The following is a 21,566-nucleotide window of genomic DNA, read 5'->3' on the forward strand; positions in this document are numbered from 1 at the left end:
CCATAACCACTAGACCACCGTGGCGGGGAAATCAATAAATTCCGATACTGATGTCAATCGAATAGGAGGTCAGAACTTCTTTTGAAAAAGCTCAAAGCTGGGAGCAGCACAATGACTATGAGCTATGAAAAACATCAAGATCAACAAATTAAGCATAATAAGGTCTTTTTATCCTGTGGACGGTTTAGTGTTGGCAGATGCACGCAGCTGCGCGAAACTGGCTATGTTCTCTAGTTATTTTACGCGGAATTGGAGCGTTAGTACAGCCAAGAAGTTCAGGGCACGTAATGATCCTGTGAGCAAGCTTCAAAAGCAATCACCGTTGAGCACGATTTAGCCGGCAGTGAGGTGATGGCGATGACAATAATACAGCAGTGCCAGAACAAGATCCCGAGTCGATTCTAGAAGCAACTATATTAAATGTTTAGGAATTTTTTCTGGACAATGTCAGTGATGGTACTGCTGGATTTAGAAATGTCATTCGAAATCAAAAATGCATATTGAAGTTCAAGAAGACATACTGCGCTGTACAATTTGTGGAAGGATAGAGAAGAATTGATCTCTCCAGGTCTTTTGCAAACACATCTCAGAAAACGAACACACCGCGGCGCATACTATCTATCTATCTATCTATCTATCTATCTATCTATCTATCTATCTATCTATCTATCTATCTATCTATCTATCTATCTATCTATCTATCTATCTATCTATCTATCTATCTATCTATCTATCTATCTATCTATCTATCTATCTATCTATCTATCTATCTATCTATCTATCTATCTATCTATCTATCTATCTATCTATCTATCTATCTATCTATCTATCTATCTATCTATCTAGCCGACTACGTCAGGGTGCTCTCGTAGTCGTCGCCTTAATTTTGTATGCGCCAAAATCGGTAGACATCTTTGCTCCAAGGTGAGTGCCGATGTTACGTCAGAGCATCACCTATTCTTTGCGTGCCAGTGTAGTCGATGTGCCTGGCAAGCCCACGATAGGCACATTACTGACAAATTTACATTGAGACATCGATCCACCATGTAACGCTTGGCTCAAAAGGAAAATTCTAGCATAGGCTGCTAGTCGCTGCCTGCTTCGCATGAAGTCCATTCCCACAATGCGTAGAATCTGATAGAAATTTTCGCTTGCGTCAAAAACTTTATAATTTCTTTCAAATTAGGAAGCGTATGATATGGAAAACAGTATGCTAGGTGGAAATGTTTACGTTTCCTCCACAGGAAAGTGCGGAATTTTTTTTCTAGCATTATATTCACTAATTGACCTGTTCGAAACTATTGGGGAATACCACGGGCGGTTTGTCATAAAATTACTGTGGTTTTACGCGCCACAACCCCGATATGTTTGCGAGGCAATCCGTACTAGTGATCGCCGGATTTATTTCGACCGCCTTGGATTCCTAACGTCCACCTAAATTTAAGCCCATCTAAGGATAGTCCTTGCATTTCGCCTCCGTTGAGACGCTGCCTCCGCGGGCGGGAATCGAACCCGCACTCTCAAGATCAGCAGTGCGACGCCTTACAATCTATTCTGCCCCGACGTGTTGAAGAGGTTGGTTCGTCCTCCGCGTCGTATATTTTACAGCGTCCCTCTTCGATAGAAAAGTCAGAAATATAGTTGTCCTTTTCGTCGGCAGCGGCACATTACGAACAAGCCCACTCGTGAAAATCGGAAAAAGTGGACTTTGATATGATCGTTGCAGAATATGAAAGTGTGGCGTACTGCGAAAATTTAAATTTTGGGGGAGTTGCCACTAGAGTAAGAGTTAACAATAATGTAGAAACAACTCAATGATTTCTGTTCTTCCAGATGAACTTGCCTAATATATTTCTTTTTAACAAATTTCATGTAATATACATGTAGGATCCGAGCCGACCACGATTGAGCGACTGCTTTTCGCAACGCAAAACAACAGCTGTGGTGTTTTTCGTGTGTATATAGCCTCTGGTAAGTACAACCACTTAGTAGTACGCAAAACTGAAAGAGTTACTCAATGCAAGCATTGAAATGGCAAGTGAAAAAATTTGCAGTGGCTTAGCTCGGCTATGCCAGGATATACGTAGCGTTAGCAAAGGTTCAGCTGATAATTCTTAGCTTTCCAGATTGTCTAGTATTATTATCCTTCTTCTGTTCATTCTTCGTACGCTGAACCGCTAATTGCCTGGCAACTACTTCGGGATCCGATGAGATAACGTTCTCTGCTCTTCTGCGCCATCGAGCAGCAATTCCGCTCGCCTTCTCCATGGCGTTACCCACCTGCAAACGCCAGTCAAAGGCGCTATCCAGCGGCCCCGAGCGCAGTGTCAGACGGCGACTGCACAGCGAAGGCGAATAGCTGCGCGCGCCGGCGCCACTGTGTCTACGACGTCACTCCTCTCCAATGCGGGGCATACCAGCACCGGCGAGCGGCGGTGGCGGAGAGCGCGTGAGATGCCAGCTTCGGTGACCCAGCTGTGTGACATCACTGATCCTCGCGCATGCGCAGCACGGCTCATGACGCTCCACGCGAAATCGGCTCTGGCTAGGCAAGTGTAGCTAAGGCGACAAAAAAAAAAAAAAAACTACGTGCCATTTCTCTTTACGAAGGTATACGTGAGCAGCAGATCAATCTTCGGGAGCGCCAATTTCTTCTATGGTGTACAGTTGTGTAAGCTTAGAGTTTTACCTATGGTTTTACTGTAGATTGTTGCCTTCTATACAGCGCTGTCCTCAGGCGGCACCGGCATGCGCTCGCGTAGTGTGAAATGGTTATTTGGCATGAAATATTCGTAAAGGCGAAATTTTTCTGATGTGTAGGATTAACCGCGTCGTATTTATATTGCCACGCCCACGTTTTGTCCTATTTTGATGTTTTTTTGGGTTTGACCAGCAAGGGCGATTATCAACGCTCGACGCTGCCCGCGAAGCAGTGTTCGAGAGACTTCTCGATTGTAGTAGATCGTTTTGTTAAGATTTCGCGCCGCACGCGAATGTTCCAGCTTTATCGAGAGATAACGCCGCCACCAGCGATATCGCTGGAAAGTTCCATAGCACCTGTATAAAAAAGCGACGCACTTGACCGCTAGTCAGTTGATCGACGGACGACGCCCTGTTCGCCGCTATCATTGTACAGCGTGTATTGCTGTAGTTCTAGTTCTCATTTTCCCGGCCACAAGTTCGGCCAAATAAACAGTTTCATTCTGCAAACGCCGACTGCTGTCTTCGTCGACGTCACGACCACGTGACAATATCCTGTCCTGCAGAGGGCTTTTACTCCACCACAACTAATGTCAACGAAGCCTTCATAGAAAGTGTTCCCTTTTTGCATTTATTTTGCACTGCGGGTACAACGCATTCACATCGACCAATTATATATAGGTTCGAAGCACCTGATGCCCTCGTCGCCACTCACAGTAAAGCAAGTGGCAAATAATATGTTCACTCGGGAAAAGCTCGCGAGAACGCGCGCTCGCCCGCGAGAGGCAACGCCACGTGCGCTTCGGAAGACGCGACGGGAAGGAGTGTAACGTGGTTACACGTCTGCGCACCAGGTGTCCCGACCGTTGAGATCAGTCTCGCGTCTTTGACCAACGCATGCGCACTGGGAGACATCGGCGCCGCCGCGAATTCGACACCTATGAGCCCACTACTCTTTTTTTAGTTCCCTGATGCCATGGCGCACCCCAGGGTTGCCGTTGGTGGCTACTTTGCGCCAAATTGGCTACTTTACGACCCAGTCTGGCGACAAAAATTTCAGGTTGGCGCCATGGCTACTTTCTGGCTACTTTGAACCTCTATTTTAGCGCATTCAGTAGCCATTTTCTCTCATTATCTGGAGATAAAATACCGAGCAAGCCTGACGACTACCCTCTTTTTCCAAGCTTTTCTGACGCGTCGGTCAGTGTATGCGCGTGTCCTAGCCCCGCCATGAGTCTGGTGCTCATCGAGGCACCTGAACTCAACGCGCGGTGCGCCTGGCGAGACGGAGTGATGAGATTCTTGTTCACCTAGTCAGTGTCTCACACACACTATGGGGGACTGGCCAAGAATTTGGTGGTTTTGCGAATTTAAATAAAAGATAAAAATTTGGAATATAACTTGCAAATTAAAGATGAAATTCAAGTACGCCTTTTGGCTAAGATCAAAATGACGAAGTTGCGCGCATGTTGGCAAACGCGTGACTAGCACGCTGTTCACGCTGCCAGCCATCGATGCTGACGCTACGAGCCAGTTTTGTAGTGCTGATGCACGACGCGTGTTTTCGGGTAAACTTGACGGACACAGAGATCCGCAACAAAATGAAGCTGGACCGGTAATCTTTAAGCAGATATCACCACTTGAAGCTGGTCGACTTCAAGCACGACCTGCTTTTACGATTAGTATTCCTATCTGACTAGTTGGTTGGAATGTTCCAATCTTACTCTGTCTCTGGCAGTTACTCTATCTATTCTATATAGACTGTATGCAGGTGCACGGAACTTATAATTTGTTCATTTATCTGCAACTTGCTTACGGCTTGAAGACCAAGCATGAGGAGGAAAAAATTGTGCTCGTACGCTATTTTATTGCTGACACAAAATGGTATCATATATTGTTTAATAATAAAAACTATTTTTCATAATACCGCTTTTCTGCCATTTGGCTACAAGTTTGGCGATAAGGTTAAAAGACGTGGCTACTTTGGCTACTTTTAGCTTGAATTCTGGCTCCTTTTCAAATCTACCCCAACGGCAACCCTGGCGCACCCAGATGAACGACTGGTGACATATGAAGGCTCACGCTCTTATACACGATTGTATATATGACCCACGGGCGTTGTCACCTCGGGCTATCAAACGAATATTTGCCTATTTTTTTACGTTGTGACCTGTATTATTGAGATCACAAAGCGTCGAATGCACCAACCCAACCATTTCATGCGCATGCGTCCATCCTAGAACTTTTCGTTTAGTTGATAAAGATACAAAAGGGCAAGGCTACTGCCCAATAAGTCTGCACCAAACCCATCAGTAAACGGCCTGTGTGCGCTACACCTGGCCTGGGGGGCGATCGGAGATCTGTTCGTTTCGCTTGTTCGTTCTCCTGGGGAAGAACAAGCGCGCTGATTGGCTGAAGCGGGAGATGCCACTCAAGGCCGGGGGGTGTAGCCATTTCTTTTTTTGCTTGATCTTTTCTTTTTTGGTGACGTCATATTGCGTCATAACGAGTAGGGTGATCGGAGATCTCTGTTTTGCGCCGTTCGTTCTGCACCCATTCTTGCGGCGCACGCGATTAGCCGCAGCCGGAAAAAACGTGTCTCTGAGGGGCGTAGCCATTTTTCTTTTTGCTTGATCTTTTATTTTTTGGTGACGTCATACCGCGTAATAACGAGCATGTCGTCTGCTACAAACGAACGGATCGCGAGGCCGTTCGCACGCGTTTTCTCGAGCGAACAAACAGCTTCGCACGGCATGATGCGGCGGTTGCGGCTGCCGCAACAGCTCATTTTCAGAAACGGGCACTTGCGACGTGTGCTTCTCTTGCGGTTGGAGGTGCGAGATGCGTTTGAAGCCATGAGCGAGTGCGGCGTCGCTTTCGGTTCTCGAAACGTGCAGTGCGAATGAAATGAACGGGCCTGCCACTGGGCGGTGGTCTTACGCGCAGTCTTACGCGCAGTTCAAAAGCGCTACCAGCTCTTGCCACGTGTCGTCCCGGTCCTCACTCGTGAACGACGGCCCCAGCGGGCGCGACGGCGTAGCTATCTGTGGGTGCTCTTTTATAAAAGCCAGCAGAAGCTCCCTTTGACGATCCGACACCCGGGAGCCAAGCCAGGCATTCCGGTTGGACGACATTTTGAAAAACTGCGCCAACCGCTACTTTTCTCTTCTTTTTATTTTCGCGTGCGCGACTTAACATAGCAAGCACGTTAGAAAAACTAACACCAATAAATATCAGCACTCAAAACTATTGCTGTTTCAGAAACTGCTTGAGCTTGAAAAGAAAAACAAGATCTTTTCCTATAACAACTGTATTTATTAGAAGGCGAGAAACACTTCGTTTTGAAATATTCGGTCCCTTTGCCGAGTACAAACGATGCGCGTGTACTTCCGGAAAGCTCGCAGCTCACCGCTTGATGATTGGCTGTCTTCTTCCCCTCGGCGGAAGAGAGCTGCGGATCGCCCACTCCTGGGACGTAACACCGCCAGAACGAACTCGGAACGAACAGAGATCTCCGACCCCCCCCCCCCCCCCCGCCCCTTGGCAAACACCGGAAAAAGTGCAGCCTACACGAGCCTTGTCCTGTGTTGTACGGGGCCCGGCGCATTGCTCGCGCCATGGAGTTTCCTAAAATTAACTAGAGGGGACTCTGGCGCTGCTATCGTTCAGCCACCGAGAGAATGATGGGTAGTATACACGGATTTGCCTAGTCTTCGTACTTTCGGGCTTCGAACGTACTTGTGACTTTGTTTAATGCTGTGTTTTGCTTTTCTTTCGCATAAAAGAATGGATCGTTGTGAACTCTGTTAGCAGATTTGAATTGGTGAGCCTAAAAAGGTTAAAGTGCTGAAGTGGAACTGCTGACTTTTTCTGAACTTCGTTTAGCGAAAAAGCGGATGCAGGCGACGTGGAGCCAAATGGAGACGAAAGAACGAAGTTTACACAAATCCGTGTACTACCCATCATTCCCATGCTGGCTGCACCCCGCGTTGCATCTCTCATAGACACTAGCGCCAGATTTCCTTCTGGCAAGTATTGTAGGAAACACTATGGCTGGCGCAAAGAGAGGAATGATCGGGAGACAGCGTGCCGCGAGGGGTTTGCGGCGTCAACACGCCAAAAGTTCACACGTGGTCCTTTAGCGTGTTTTATTGTGATAGCAAATATATGGACACTCTTGGCTGGGTTTTGCCGTCGCCGTCAGGGCCCATATACATACACACCCATATGTATATACATATATATATATATATATATATATATATATATATATATATATATATATATATATATATATATATATATATATATATATATATATATATATATATATATATATATATATATATATATATACGCTCCCACGTTTAAATGTACATATATACCCTATAAAGTGGAAGGGGGGATGGCCGCCGCGGTAGCTCAGTTGGTAGAGCATCGGACGCGTTATTCGAAGGTCGCAGGTTCGGTCCCTGCCCGCGGCAAGCTATCTTTTCGTCCACTTTTCTTTCTTCACATTTACCTTACATTTACTACTAAAAAACATCCCCTATACTTTCCTTGGCATTATTGTCTGTTAGTTCTCATTAATATTGTGTATAACAAAGAAAACGAGCCCTTGAAATTAACACTTCTTTCCTTCATTCATAGCGAGGGCCTCGTTCTGGCAGACTTGGTGCTTTCAGGTGGTATGCGAGGGATTATTGGTCAGCTGCCAGCTCGTAATAAGTTCACGTGCTACGTGACGCCAACAGGCAGAAAAAGAGTGTTCCACACTCGCCGTCATGGCTACTGGCGGCGCTGACTGACGCTCCCACGTTTAAATGTACATATATACCCTATAAAGTGGACGGGGGGATGGCCGCCGCGGTAGCTCATTTGGTAGAGCATCGGACGCGTTATTCGAAGGTCGCAGGTTCGGTCCCTGCCCGCGGCAAGCTATCTTTTCGTCCACTTTTCTTTCTTCACATTTAACTTACATTTACTACTAAAAAACATCCCCTATACTTTCCTTGGCATTATTGTCTGTTAGTTCTCATTAATATATATATATATATATATATATATATATATATATATATATATATATATATATATATATATATATATATATATATATATATATGATTCAGAAAAACTATTTCCGAAGCGCGGAATCAAACGGGCGACCTCGCGGCGTTAGACAGATAGGCCGCGAGGCGTAGGTCTTTAATAGCTAGCTATTCATATACACCATTCAATTCAGCGTGCTTTCTTGGTCACCAGCGAGATGGCACGAAAAGTGAGAGGAGCGCGCTGCTGCGTTGCAGGCGCACTTTGCCAACAGAGCGTGGTCGCCTGCGCGCGCGCTAATCTCGTGAGGGGGGTGGTTTGTATGTCTTGTGCGTTCACCGCGATGTCCGCAATGAGGAGGGAAAACTTTATTTGACCAAGGGAGTTGCTCAAGTTACACAGCGTACGAAGGTCATTTCGCTCGCTGCAGCGGCTGCGCTTGCGAAAGCAGCGCGCTGTTCAAACAGAAAGAAGTAGCAACTATGACAGTTGTAAGTTCGGGCTCGTCTTGTGTATACCTGTGCGTTCGTTTCTTGCGTACTTCTTCTGTGTTTGAGCAGCGCGCTTTAAGTGTCGAGCTGTGACACTAGATAGCTCACGCTGGTCCTGTCTGTGTTCTTTTCATGCGTTCTTTCCGCTTGAGCGACGCGCTGAAAATTTTGAGCTACTTCATGTTCTTCCCGTTACATTCCAATTTGTTGCTATCGCATTCATTGCTTCGTCGTTGTGGCGAAACTGTGGCTTGTTATTTTAGGTTATGACATACCTTAATCTCCCTTTGCTCAACCCATTTTCTTGTGTCGGGTGACAGAGCTGGGCCAGGAACAGACGTAGAACGGCTTAATTTGGCATACAACGAAATATATATAGGCTGCTTGCCAATGTTGTAACACAGGATGGCGAATATGCTTGACAGGTGTTGGCACTGCAGTTCTTATCATATTCCATCTATTTTATATACATTTTCGGCGTTCCTGCGCCTTCGTCTATATCGTAGGTGGACTTACGTTAAGTCACGTTAAAAGAATTGTGTGGTTGGGAAATGTGCCATCAGGTGCTGCAACGAGCCCGATCTGACGGTTTTATGAGATGTAATTGCGGTCTGCACTAATTTGTACAAATATAAGACTCCAATAAAAATTATTACATACCTTAATGTTCCCTCTATTGTATGCAACCGTTATTTTAACCCATTCCCTGCCTTTTATCCATATATATTTTTAAAAAAATATTCAGGGTTTTTCGACGACTCGCACCGGCGCTTTACATGATTGTCTGGAAGAGAGCAAACGGTGTTACTCAGTACTCGTCGTACAAAGAAAGTTAAGGACCTGACAGCGTGAAACGGAACAGAAAATGAAATGCTTAGCATTACGAGATCGCGAGACAGCAGAATATGCCAGAGAACAAATAGTGGTAGGCGATATTCTAGTTTGCATTATGCGAAAAAAAAATGCACGTGACCCCGCGACGTAATTTTTTAAGGGCAATCGGGGGTCATTTAGCGCAACGTTGGGGTTACCAATGGCTGTGAACTGCCGAAGAGTTACCTTTGTGGTTGTGGTTCAGGGAAAATAACAGTGTAATGTAGGCACCATGGGCAGTCAAGCACCATTTACCGCCGCGAATATATTCGCAAGAGCACATCGTAAATACTCCTCTGCGGAAATATGCGGCGCCTATCCCCTGGTGGCTGTGCTATTCGAGAGCGTGCGTCGGGGAGCTGCTGTCACCGGCAATGTGAAGGCGTTGAGTCAATTTTTCGCAACTTTGAAAGGTATTATAACTGCGAAGCTGTAGGGGCCTCGTTGGTCTGCTAATTGTGTGCATCAGCACAGATCTCCTATAGCGTGTATATTCCACATAGATTGCGCAAATCGCACTTCTCACCACAGACGCTCGCACGCTCCTCTGTTAGCACCTCCATAGAGTTTCCTACAATACTTAATAATAATATCTGGGGTTTAACGTCCCAAAACCACGATATGATTATGAGAGACGCCGTAGTGGAGGGCTCCGGAAATTTTGACCACCTGGGGTTTTTTAACGTGCACCTAAATCTAAGTACACGGGCCTCAGACATTTTCGCCTCCATCGAAAATGCAGCCGCCAATACTTACTAGAGGGAACTCTGGCGCTAGTGTCTATGGGAGCTGCAATGCATCGCGCTTCAGCCAGCATGGAAATCATGGGTAGTACACGGATTTGTCTAAACTTCGTTCTTTCGACTCCGTTTGGCTCCGCGTCGCCTGCATCCGCTTTGTCGCAAAACGAAGTTCAGCAAAAATCAGCAGTTTCTCTTCACCACTTTAACTTCTTTAGGCTCACCGATTCAAATCTGGTCACGAAGTTCACAACGATCCATTCTTTTATCCGAAAGAAAACCAAAACATAGCAGTAAACAAAGCCACAAGTGCGTTCGAAGCCCACAAGAACGAAGACTAGGCAAATCGGTGTACTACGCATCATTCCCACGGTGGCTGAACGATCGCAGCGCCAGAGTTCCCTCTAGGTCATTTTAGGAAACTCTATGAGCACCTCGGACGCTGAGGAAGAACATTCCGAGAGGTTGATAGACGAGCCTTACAGCGCAGCGTAGCGATGGAAAGAGCGAAAGAAGCAAACGAGGGCACTTCCGGTAGCGTTCGCTGTAGACTCGTGCACAACTGCGATACCACAACAAAATTTCGATCTCTGAGTGGTTTATGTGCCCTTTAACAATTCAAGGCAAACGGCATATCTTCGCAAGCAGACGCCTGTGAACAATGGGAACAGCCTCCCACTGTTCCCAGTTAACATTAGGTTTCAGCTGCTTTGAACTTCACAGGAGGGCTTCTAATGACGTCAAACGGCCATTCCTTCGGCCGGCGTGTGTTTTCCGCTATCGAATATAAGAAAGGAGCCCCATCTAGCAACTCATTCAGTTCATTAAAAGACTGCCATGGGTGTCGGCCACGGAAATAATGACTGCAGATGATCAGCGCTACTGCAGTGTCCGACGAAAGCAACACATTCGTCTTTCTAAAATGGATGGGGAACAAATCGCGGTCTATCATAGCGACCTCAGAGCGATTATCACTCTCATAACTCTGAAGTAATAATGAAACAAACCCACCCCCGCCCCATCCACATGTCTGGTGTTTGACACAGCTTCGCTGGACATTCACGTTCGCAGGGCGAGATGGCAGCCAATTTCTTAAAGCACAGCTCTTAGGCGCCCGTTCCTGCGTTGAGCTGCGCTGCCGTTGGCGTTGACGAAACCGAGCGAGCAAACGAGGACGAAAGAGAGCTTAAAAGAGACTGCCGCAATTAGTTTTCCACCATCAGACACGACAAGCCGCTGTGTTAACGCCTTCAATGCATCCTGTCTGCGCGCGCTTGTGACAACGCAACGAATGCCTCTCGCGCATGGTCACAAGAAAGTGGGTTGACCTGCGAGGCTTGCAAGTGGAAGACGTGCGTTGGTCGAAGGGACACTTTGTGTGTGGAACGCTCTAGCGGGCTCATAAGGGCCTTTTATAGTCCAGCGCAGCGTTCGTTTCTACTAGCGACGGCGGAAATTGGCGACGCCAGGTTCACCACGTTACGCTGACTCGAAAACAGAGCATTCTATAGTGCCACTCGCGCCGCGTCCCGTCTCCTTGACGCATGCGCATTTGCTCAACTTATCGCAAAATCGAAACACCTAAACAGCTGCTCTCAGATTTCGCATCAGGCAGCATCGTAATTGTCGGTGATTTTTTTATTTGCTTAAAACTCTGTGTTCGGAAGCTGGGACTTACTGGGGAACATACTGATGAAATCTCAACATTCGCCTCAGGACCATTTCGCAGTAAGCCACAGAAATGAAAGAGTGGCGAGAAAATGAGCTGTGTGCTCGGCTGCAGCAACAAACACCGAAAAAAAAAACTGCGCATTTTCAACAGCGGATAGAACAGAAAATCATCATCATCATGAGCGGCGTGCGCTCTCTTCGTCCTCTTCTTCCTATTCGCCCTCCTCTTCATCTTCTGATTCGTTCCCAGAACAGGTACTCCGAATTGTCCGACGTGGGATGGAATAACTATGAAGGGGCGAGAGAGCGAGTACAAAGAGAGAGAATGATAGAGATACGAAGATTGACAAATACAGAAATAGAGAGAATAAAAGGCGAAAAGGCAGAAAGAGATAGAAAGACAGATAAAGTAATAAACAGAGAGAAAAAACATAGAAAGAAAGAGACAGAAAAAGCGTAGAAATAAAAGAGCAAGAAAGAAAGAGAATAAAGACTGAAAGAAAGAGATCCAAAGAAAAAGGGAGAAAGTCAGAAATAGAAATGAACAGAGAAAAAAGACAGGAAAAGCACAGAGAGAAAGAGAAAACCAAATAAAGAGAAACGAGGCAGGCAGCCCAGCTGGGTACGTCTTTCAGACTTGGCACACCTAGTGCGAAGCTGACTTCATTTTCTCACTACGCTCTAACAGACCTAATGTGGCGCGATAAGATGGTTCGCTGCATTAGGCGTGTATGTTTACTTGACGTCAGTGTCTCCCTTAACAAGTTTTAAGAAAAAACTGCACTCTTGCCTCCGTCGGCACGTCTCAAATAACCCAGCCTGTGAATGTTAAACGATCAAGGAAGAGTTGCTTTGCCACGATGCAATCTCGATAGAGCAGTATCCAGAATTTTAAGGCGAAAGCATTGTATGCCTCATCAAACGCGAAAACTGACCGGCGTCTCCCGTCGGCGTCCCACGTTGGCGGCGTCAAAACGAGTGATGTAAAAAACGTCAAAAACGACACGAGTGGGGCAAGAAACATCTCATAACGTGACGTCACATGTGACGTAATCACATTACATCATTGCTAGGTCGAAGATGGGCCGATCCGGGAGGCAGTGCAAACAAGGTGAGGCGCAGAAAGCTTACAATGCCTCCGATTCTGGAGGCATCGTAAAATTACGTCAGTTGCAGAATACTTTCGGAGGGGGTGCGGGAGGTTGAATACATCGACTGAGAAGAAATAGAAGATGGCTTTCACCTTCAAGTCGACCTAGCCGGATGCATTAGGGACCTTGTGAGTTTTCTTGTTTATATATATATATATATATCTTTGCGAGAGGGCGCGGACAAAAGGCTTTGGCAGCCTTTTTCCTTACATATCACACAACTATTCTAGGTGTTCATTTGAAGAAACTGCGATATATCATGCAGAGTTCCTGCAAACATGAGCATTGCTTCTATTTGTTCACTGTATTAAGGCAAGCTATCACCCTTCTAGATGGCGTACGATGAACTGATTGAAGTGTTCAGCAATGCACAGCCCAAGGAAAATTCCAGATATTTCTGAAACAATTAGGCCACACCATTACTAAAAATCAGGAGGCTTTCCCCAATCAGAGAAATGGGTGCAAGCAAAGCTTGGCGTGGGCGTGTCTGACGCACTCATTTTCTTTCTCTCTTTCTTTCTTTCTTTTCTTCTTTTCTTTTCTTTCTTTCTTTCTTTCTTTGTTTCTTTATTTTTTTCTTCTTTATTTTCCTTGCTCATTGCGCAATGCTCTCTCCTAACGTAAGTTTTCAGTTGTATTGTATGTAGGGGTCGTGTCCGAAACGCTGTCTTCATGCTGAATTGGCATGGCTTCTTTGATGTTTTTTTTTTCATCGACCTTCAGCTTCTAGAGCGGCCCAACAAAAGGACCATCACGCGATCATGATAGCGCGGGTTCCTGATATCGTCCTTACGCGTTGTACAGCAGATCGCGTTTAGTCTTTCAACACGAAATATTTCAATCAAGCGCCCACAGCAAGTTTACGCTTCCCAGTTTTTTACATCATAGGGAGAAGGCGTTCGTATGCTTCAGTTCAGTTCACACTGGACGAGCATGGGCGCGTGGCCTAGTATTCGAAGCACTTGCTTTCGGACCGGGAGCGATCCGAGTTCAAACCTCACTCCCGGAGAGAAAATTTATTTTGTTTTACTTAATATTTCTTTGGTGCGTGCGCGCCACCTGTGGGTGAGGAGCGTATTTTGTGAGTGAAGAGTGTTTTTTTGGTATTACACCATTAACAGATACATTGGCCACTCAAGACAAGCTTCGCTTGAAAAAGAGAGCTTTGCGTATTATTTGTGCACGCGCGCATTTTGGCCTAAGCTCCAAACCATTTTCTTCAGCGAAGTTAAAAAAAAGGACCCATGGCCAGTACCACCGCATCAACACGCTAACACTTGGAACCGCAGGTGGTCAGCTCGGTGCACGAGCATTTGAGGTCCGCAACAGCCACACACAGCATTACAGCCAACAATATTCTACTTATCCAACACGAGTCAACTGTCATGTACCAACTATCGACCATCTTACCGGCATGGTTAGAAAATTCACAGAAGCACGTTCGAGAACGCTGAGAGTGATGTTGAAGATGACCCGTATTTGACAGAAAAGTCATTAGCATGAGAGGATCTCGCAAAAAACTCGAAAAAAAAAACAGCGTCTCGCAAGCATCGTTCATTGGATACAACTTAAAAAATCAGGAGAGGCCCCGCCCAGACGACCGAAGCGCGGGAGCCAATCGCCTCCGCGACTAAAGAAATAGTCCCGCTCATGCAAGCGCCGATGTTTTCCGAAGGCGGAGCCACCAGCCGTCCCGCTTACGAAGACAGTCCCGAGTGCGCGCTCATTGGTGCAGGCTTGTGTTCATTCGCCTTTGAGGAGGAAATGCCGCTGACCTCTAAAGTTGTATCCGACTGTAGGTTTCTCTGGCCGAGTGTGGTTCTTTATTCATCTATTAAACGCGGGATCGAATCCCGGCCGTGACGGCTGCATTTTTGATGAAGGCGAAGATGTTTGAGGCCCGTGTACTTAGGTGCACGTTAAAGAAACCCAGACGGTCGAAATTTCCGGAGACCTCCGCTATGGCGTCTCTCATAATCATATCTTGATTTTGGGACGTTAAACCCCAGATATGATCATATCAACTATTACCGCAATGTTACAGGTCGACATCAAGCAAATATACATGTTTCAGCTTCGTAATGTTTACCTTAACAATGCAACACAGCGCATTAAAGCGAGAAAGTTGTGCTCGAGTTACAATCGCTAGGTATTGGTTCCACCAGAACACGTGCAAAATTATATGAGATCGTCTGATGCTGGATGCCTTATGTAAGCAGCGCAGAAAGAGAACACACGCGGTCACTTACACATTATCCTAAGGCGACACCAAGGCGAAGTCCATGTTGTTCTTGTTCTTTCCCATCCTCTTCCTTCTCATTCGATTGTATGGATCCCCTCAAAGGCACGTGGTTCGCGTGATACTATTGTATCATATGCGTTGTCGCCGTCAGAGAACACCGCCAGGTGGTCACATTAGGTGTGGTCCTTTATTCAGTATTTAACCGCGGGATCGAGTCCCGGCCGTGGCGGCTGAATTTTCTAAGGAGCCGAAAATGTTTGAGGACCGTGTACTTATATATCGGTGCACGTTAAAGAACCCCAGGTGGTCGAAGGCCGTATTAAGGCCGTAGGGCTTTAGTTATGAATTATTAGGGCGCGACCCTTATATGTCGAACGAGTAAAGGAAATGCGGCGTTTACTGTGTGAACACGAAGGATACCAAAATCCTTCGCACAGCCTGGGTGGGCATTAAGCAAATTAAAAGTGAATGAAACGTAAATTGAAGGATATTAAAGTAATCATAATGACGATTACTGGGGTTTTACGCCCCTAAATCACGATATCATCATGAGAGACGCTGTAGTAGAGGGCTCCCGAAATCTTGACCACCTGTGGGTTTAGGTGAATGCTAAAGAGCATGCACCTAAATCTAAGGACGCCGGCTTCTGGCATATTGACTCCATCGAAATGTGGCAGCCTCGGCAGGGATTGGATCCCGCGACCCTCGAGTCTGCAGTCGACCTCCATAACCACTAGATCTATACGGCGGGGAAAGTAAACAATGTGGTATGGTTGTTTCAAGTAACTACGAAAATTATGTAAATAAGGCAAATGAATTGTAAAACAACGGCAATTAAAGTTTATAAAGGCGAAGCCAATTAGGAATGAAAAATAATGAAATTGAATAAACGTGAATGAACAGTGAAAGAAATGTTAGAGAATTAAGTAAGTTGAAGGTGAATAAATTGTGTATTAACATTTAGTCAAACGTGATAGCACAGGCTTTTTCTTGTGTTCTTTCACTGCATTATAACGAGACTAATGTTTTATTGACATGCTGGAGCTTTCGGAAACAATGAATAGCATCGCGTCTTCTGTTATCATTTGCAAAATTTTTGAATAACCACTAGGCTGCCACCGTAGGATGGGTGTTCAAGGGCATCAACCGCAGGAGGACGAGGCATATATCTAAAGTTCAACAATATGTGAAATACTGCCCCCTAGAAGGTTACTACAAATGTTAACTGTTTGTCTAAAGGGGACTTGTGTACATCTGTCATTTAGACATGATCGTTGTATAATAGAGTGCGCCACTCGACGTAAAAACATCCAGAAGATAACTTCTACCTTACTAACGCTGTAGCTGTTCTTGCTCGGCGTAAAATTTGTGGCCGTGCCCAAAAACTATTATCATGAACGGGTATGTGCCACAGAATATGGGCAAATCGCAATGCTCACCGCTACGTCATAACCTGTAATACTCCTGAGAACGAGTACAAGAGAGAGAGAGGAAGAAAGGAACAGAGAGACAGAAATAAAGATATAAAGAAAAAGGAAGAGAAAAATTCTCGCTAAAAAAATCTTCCCGAGGCGGGATTCAAACCCGCGTACTATTGGCCCGAAGGCGAGCGTCCTAACTACTCGGCTATGCAGGCAAGCTACCATAGCATAGCGGCCTTGTTTAGTATAGCCTAGCAGGGGACGTGAGGGGGAAGTACTGGAGGAGGAAAGATGTGATGGTGATGAGGTGGGAAAGGAGGAGTGGAGAGAGTATAGCGTAGCACAGAACAATCAGAAAGAGAGAAGTAGAGAGAAAGAAATGCAGAAAGAAAAACAGACACAGAGAACATGAACGAAAGAGAGAGAAAGAAAAAAGACTGTAAGAGGAAGCAAACATCCCGTCGTCTAGTGAGTAGATACCGCTGCTACAGGGCTGGGCAAAGATACTTTGAAATCGTATCGCGATACGATATAAGATACTCGGGCAAGAAGTACTTGAGATACAGATACAAGATACTTCCGGAATGATTGTATCCGATACGATACTTCCCAATTGTATCTTAAGATACTTCGATGTATTTGCAAATTTGCTATTATAGATCTATGTTATGAAGCAGCAAAAGTCTAGGTGCAAAACTGTTTGCTTGTAAATTTCTTAACCGCGACCAACTTTCTATAATTTTAACGAAATATTTGTTTTTACCCCAACATCTCGGTCATTCTTGATCATGGTAAATTAGTTTCATTCTGAAACAACTTACTTGGGATTTATTTGCCTCCTTAACATGAAAGCTTTTTATACGCTGCGCTGTCAGTGGTTTTTGCTTGACACTTTTGTAAATGATCGGTGTCGCTGCTCTACATAGCGACCAGCTACCACGTTGCCATCTACTTGAAAGAACGTCATTAAGAAGCCTTCACATGATTACGTGAATATCACTGTGCAGTCTTACCCTTTTCGTACGCGTATTACAATTTTCATAACACCGCATCATCCGACAGGTGTCAACGCTGGTAGCGATATTGTTTTTGTGTCGCATCGCGTGAAGGCCATAACTACAGAGTCAGCGCGCACAATTCAATGAGCACATAAAACTGCAGTGATGTTTTGATATTCTCTTTATTTGCTGTTGTAAAGCGTTCGTTAGCAACATATTCACTAACGCGCAATCTTTTTAGCATTTCTTCTCCGAAAGAGGTTGTGCCGTCCAGAAACGTCCCAGACGTGTTGTAGCGGACAAAGCGCCGCAGGACATCACTCCTATTTACACTATCGCCACTTCTAGCTCTGCTTGTCTGCTGACTTGTAACAATAAAAAAACAAAAAAACTTTAAGGTGACATAAAAAGGAAACAGAAAATATCTAAGTCGAATAGCAAGGCATTTCCATATTAAACAATCGCAGTGAATAAGCATACGGGGTGTTTCAAGTAAATAGAGCCAAATTTTAAAAAAGAAGTGGTGAACCGCGAATGATGAAACCAAGGGTTTACCGTCATGTGGCGCTCATTATGGTATTTTTTTTATATTGCGCTTAATTGGTTCATTAACTAAGGCCAATTATGCAAACTTTTTAACATTCACATTAGGGCGAAGTGCGCTTCGTCACGTTGTAGAGCGCATTTAGAAACGACCGATCCAATTTTTTTGGCGACGTACAGGCTGCGTGGTGAATATCTTCTGGCTTTTAAAGAACGCCCGCGAATTATGCAAAAAAAAAACCACGTGACTGCGCTCATGCGATACCGTACTGAAGCGCTCTCAAACGTGCATCGATCGAAGCAACCGGAGTGCGGACCGTCATCATATCGCTTCTCAGGGACGACGTTTGCCTGCCATGTGCGGCCGCAAGAAATGTTGACGCACTGTGGAGTCGATGCCTAGAACAGCAACCGCTCATTTAGCCACGGTCCACCTGCCGGTTGTTTCGCTCGAAGCACATTTCAGAGCACTGCAGTACGGTAGCGCACGAGGGCAGTAACGTGTTCATATTTCTCCGCATTTCTCATATAGGGCAGTAACGTGGTCATATATTCCTCCACACCGGAAGAAAATCACTACGCAGCATGTACGCTTCCACAAAAAATTGGATCGGTAGTATTGGAATGCCCACTACAACGTAATGAAGCGCACTGACCCTCAAGTGAATACCACAAATGTTCCATAATTTATCTTAGTTAATTAACAAATTAAGCGCAATAAAGAAATATCCTACCTAGAGCCACATGACGGTAAATTATGTCATTGATTTTATTCAGTTGAGGTTCACCACTTCTTTGCAAATATTTGGTTCCGGTTACGTGAAACACCTTGTGTAAACACGATACAGGCGGCGCCCCTAAAAACTATAACAAGAAATAGCTCAAAAGGGTTCGTGGGGACGATTATGAGTAAAACGGAGTACTTGTTATTATGTGTCTCGAATCCCCTTCCGAACATCTTTTTCTTTCGTATATACTTTCCATTATTATAATGAGAACTCAATTTTGCTATGTTTCGAACATCTTTAACACTCTTTCTTATATACTTCCCATTATTATAATGCGAACTCAATTTCCCTATGTTTCAATATCGTAAGCAGAATCTTTGTTCTTGTATACTCTAAGCACGCTCAGATTATTTTATCGTTGTGGTCAAGATCGCCATGACATGAAAATAAACTCACATGGAATGTATACATGTAAATAGAAATGGCGCCCACAGTTAAAACATAAGAATAAAGCAGAGAAGGAATTTAGGAGCACGTTACCAAAGACATATTACAGTAAAGAGACGGGAAAAAACTATACAGAGGCCTAGGTAATGTATTGGATGCAAACGGAGGACAGCAAAGAGAGCACTTGTGCTAACAATCAAATTATCATTAAAATAATCTTTTTGAGTAATTTAGCAGGAGGAACAAATATACAGTACGCCAAAATATATTTTCTTACGCAAACGCAAACACCAGCATCGGCATCGGTGGTGCGATGGTTGTTAGAATCTCATTTGCATATAAGTCATAAGGCATATAAGTAAAGCTTCATGATGGTTAGCGCAAACGTGACACAGACGAAAGAAGAAGAAACAACAACACAAGCGCTATGTTGTTGTTTCTTCTTCTTTCGTCTGTGTCACGTTTGCGCTAACCATCATGAGCATTTTCCAACTCGCCCAATTCGCTACCCTCCTAAAGTAAAGCTTCCATCCACAATATCTTTGAAATCGCTGGTGTGGGAAAGCTGCGAGATGCAAACCAACCTATTTCTTGCATTCTTGAGACATTGCAACGGAGCACCACACAAGACAAACGTCTGTAACGACACTACAATGGCATCAGAATTTTAGCGAAAGACGGCGCGCGCATTGGAGTACGCAGCACGTACCGTGGCTACAAACAAGTATCATGACATCGACGCAACTAAAAAGAAAGAAAACACCGAAAAACAAAAGTGCGGCTGCGCGTAGACGTTCGCAGGCTTGTTGTCGAGATGGCTCGAGTGTCATCACGTGATACTGCTCCACCACTAGGGACGCGTAGAACTAATCGCCTGCGGTCTAAGAGCACTCTGGCGGAAAGACAAAAGAATGCCACTGTCGTTAGCTTTATTAAGGTGGTTGAGCGGCAGCAGTTACAGCTTGAGAAGCGAAGTTCAGCCGAGGAGGAGGAGGAAGGAAATGAATGAAAGGCAGGGAGGTTAACCAGACGCGCGTCGGGTTTGCTACCCTACACTGGGGGAAAGGGTTGAAGGGATTAAAAGAAAGAAGAGCGAAGAAGGCACTGTCATAATACATATGCGCCTGTCCATTGAATGCCTACAAGCGGTCGCTCAAACCGGTCGATTTCAAAAACAGTAGCAATGCTCGCGTCGCTTTGCTGGCCTGCGATGCGTAGGGCCACGATCCGAGGATCTTCTCTTCGCAAAACGGTCTGTCGTCTAGCTTATTCAGAGCATTGCGCAGAACGTTTCGTTCGTTCAGAAAACGTTTACAGAAACACAGTAATGTTCTATCGTTTCGTCATTATTGCACGAGTCGCATCTGGAGGTGTCCGCCTTTCCTATGCGACGTTTATTGTTTCGCAAGGTGGTGTTTCTACAGCAGTATCTTGTATCTTAAGATACACGATACATTATTGAAAGTATCGGATATACAGATACAGATACTCGTTTTGCAAGACGTATCGCGATACAGATACAAGATACCCAAAGAGTATCTAAAATAGTATCGAAGATACATGTATCTTCGATACTGCCCAGCACTGATACCGCACCACCTGTCCAAGCCGCGCATGCGCAGTAGCTGACCGGCCCCCACCAACGCAGGCATTGAGTGCAACCCCCCTCTATGGTGCATAGCCTGGCTGCGTAATCCCGAGGAGGAAAGCCGCGCATCTCGAAGCTAGATGTGTCGGTCGACGGGGAGTACCAGCGGCGACGAGCCCGTACGTTGCTGTGCCAAGCTGTGCGCGACTTAGTGCAAGCTGCCTGCATTTTTTCATTCAAACTTGGAAGGATTATTTTATGTACGCCATCTCCTTGGGGTGTGTTGACAAATTTGAACGTCTCAAATTACAAAGCAATACAACAATACTAGATTGAGACCTCTGCCTTGAGCTGGTGCAAATCACCAACAAACCACGTTAAGGTGGTAGGACACTCAAAACAAATGTTTTTTATTCATAGCAGCCAGCGTTGAAATTACTTTTTCTTCAAAAAAAGCACGTCTTGTTTAACTTACCCAGCCATTCATAGTGCAAAACATCGATTATTTATTTATTGGGAAGTAATTTTTTCAAAAATTGCGTAAAAGTGGCAGCCACGCCAGCCGTGATAAGTGACTAATGAGTGGCTTAATTCGGTAAAGCTTTGGCATTTGAGGAACTAAAGGTTGGAGCTATGCAATGAACTAGAATAAATATAATGCAGTAAATACCAAGGAAATAATGGTAAAAATCTAAGAAGACCGAGAAAAAGAGCCAATTCAGACTGCACCTGTTTGCAATATCAGCTGTAAATTCTAAAATATTTCATACATTTCACCTATTCTACTTCACTGCAGAGATATATATGTTGCAAATTATTATACATTTCATTTCAAAGTACGCTCTGAGGAAAAAGTTATGAAAGTTTGCGTCACATGACATGGAGCAAATTCTTATTTTGAGAAAAGCGTAAACAAAATTT

Source organism: Rhipicephalus sanguineus, chromosome 11, assembly GCF_013339695.2.
Source record: "Rhipicephalus sanguineus isolate Rsan-2018 chromosome 11, BIME_Rsan_1.4, whole genome shotgun sequence".
Taxonomy (NCBI): Eukaryota; Metazoa; Arthropoda; class Arachnida; order Ixodida; family Ixodidae; genus Rhipicephalus; species Rhipicephalus sanguineus.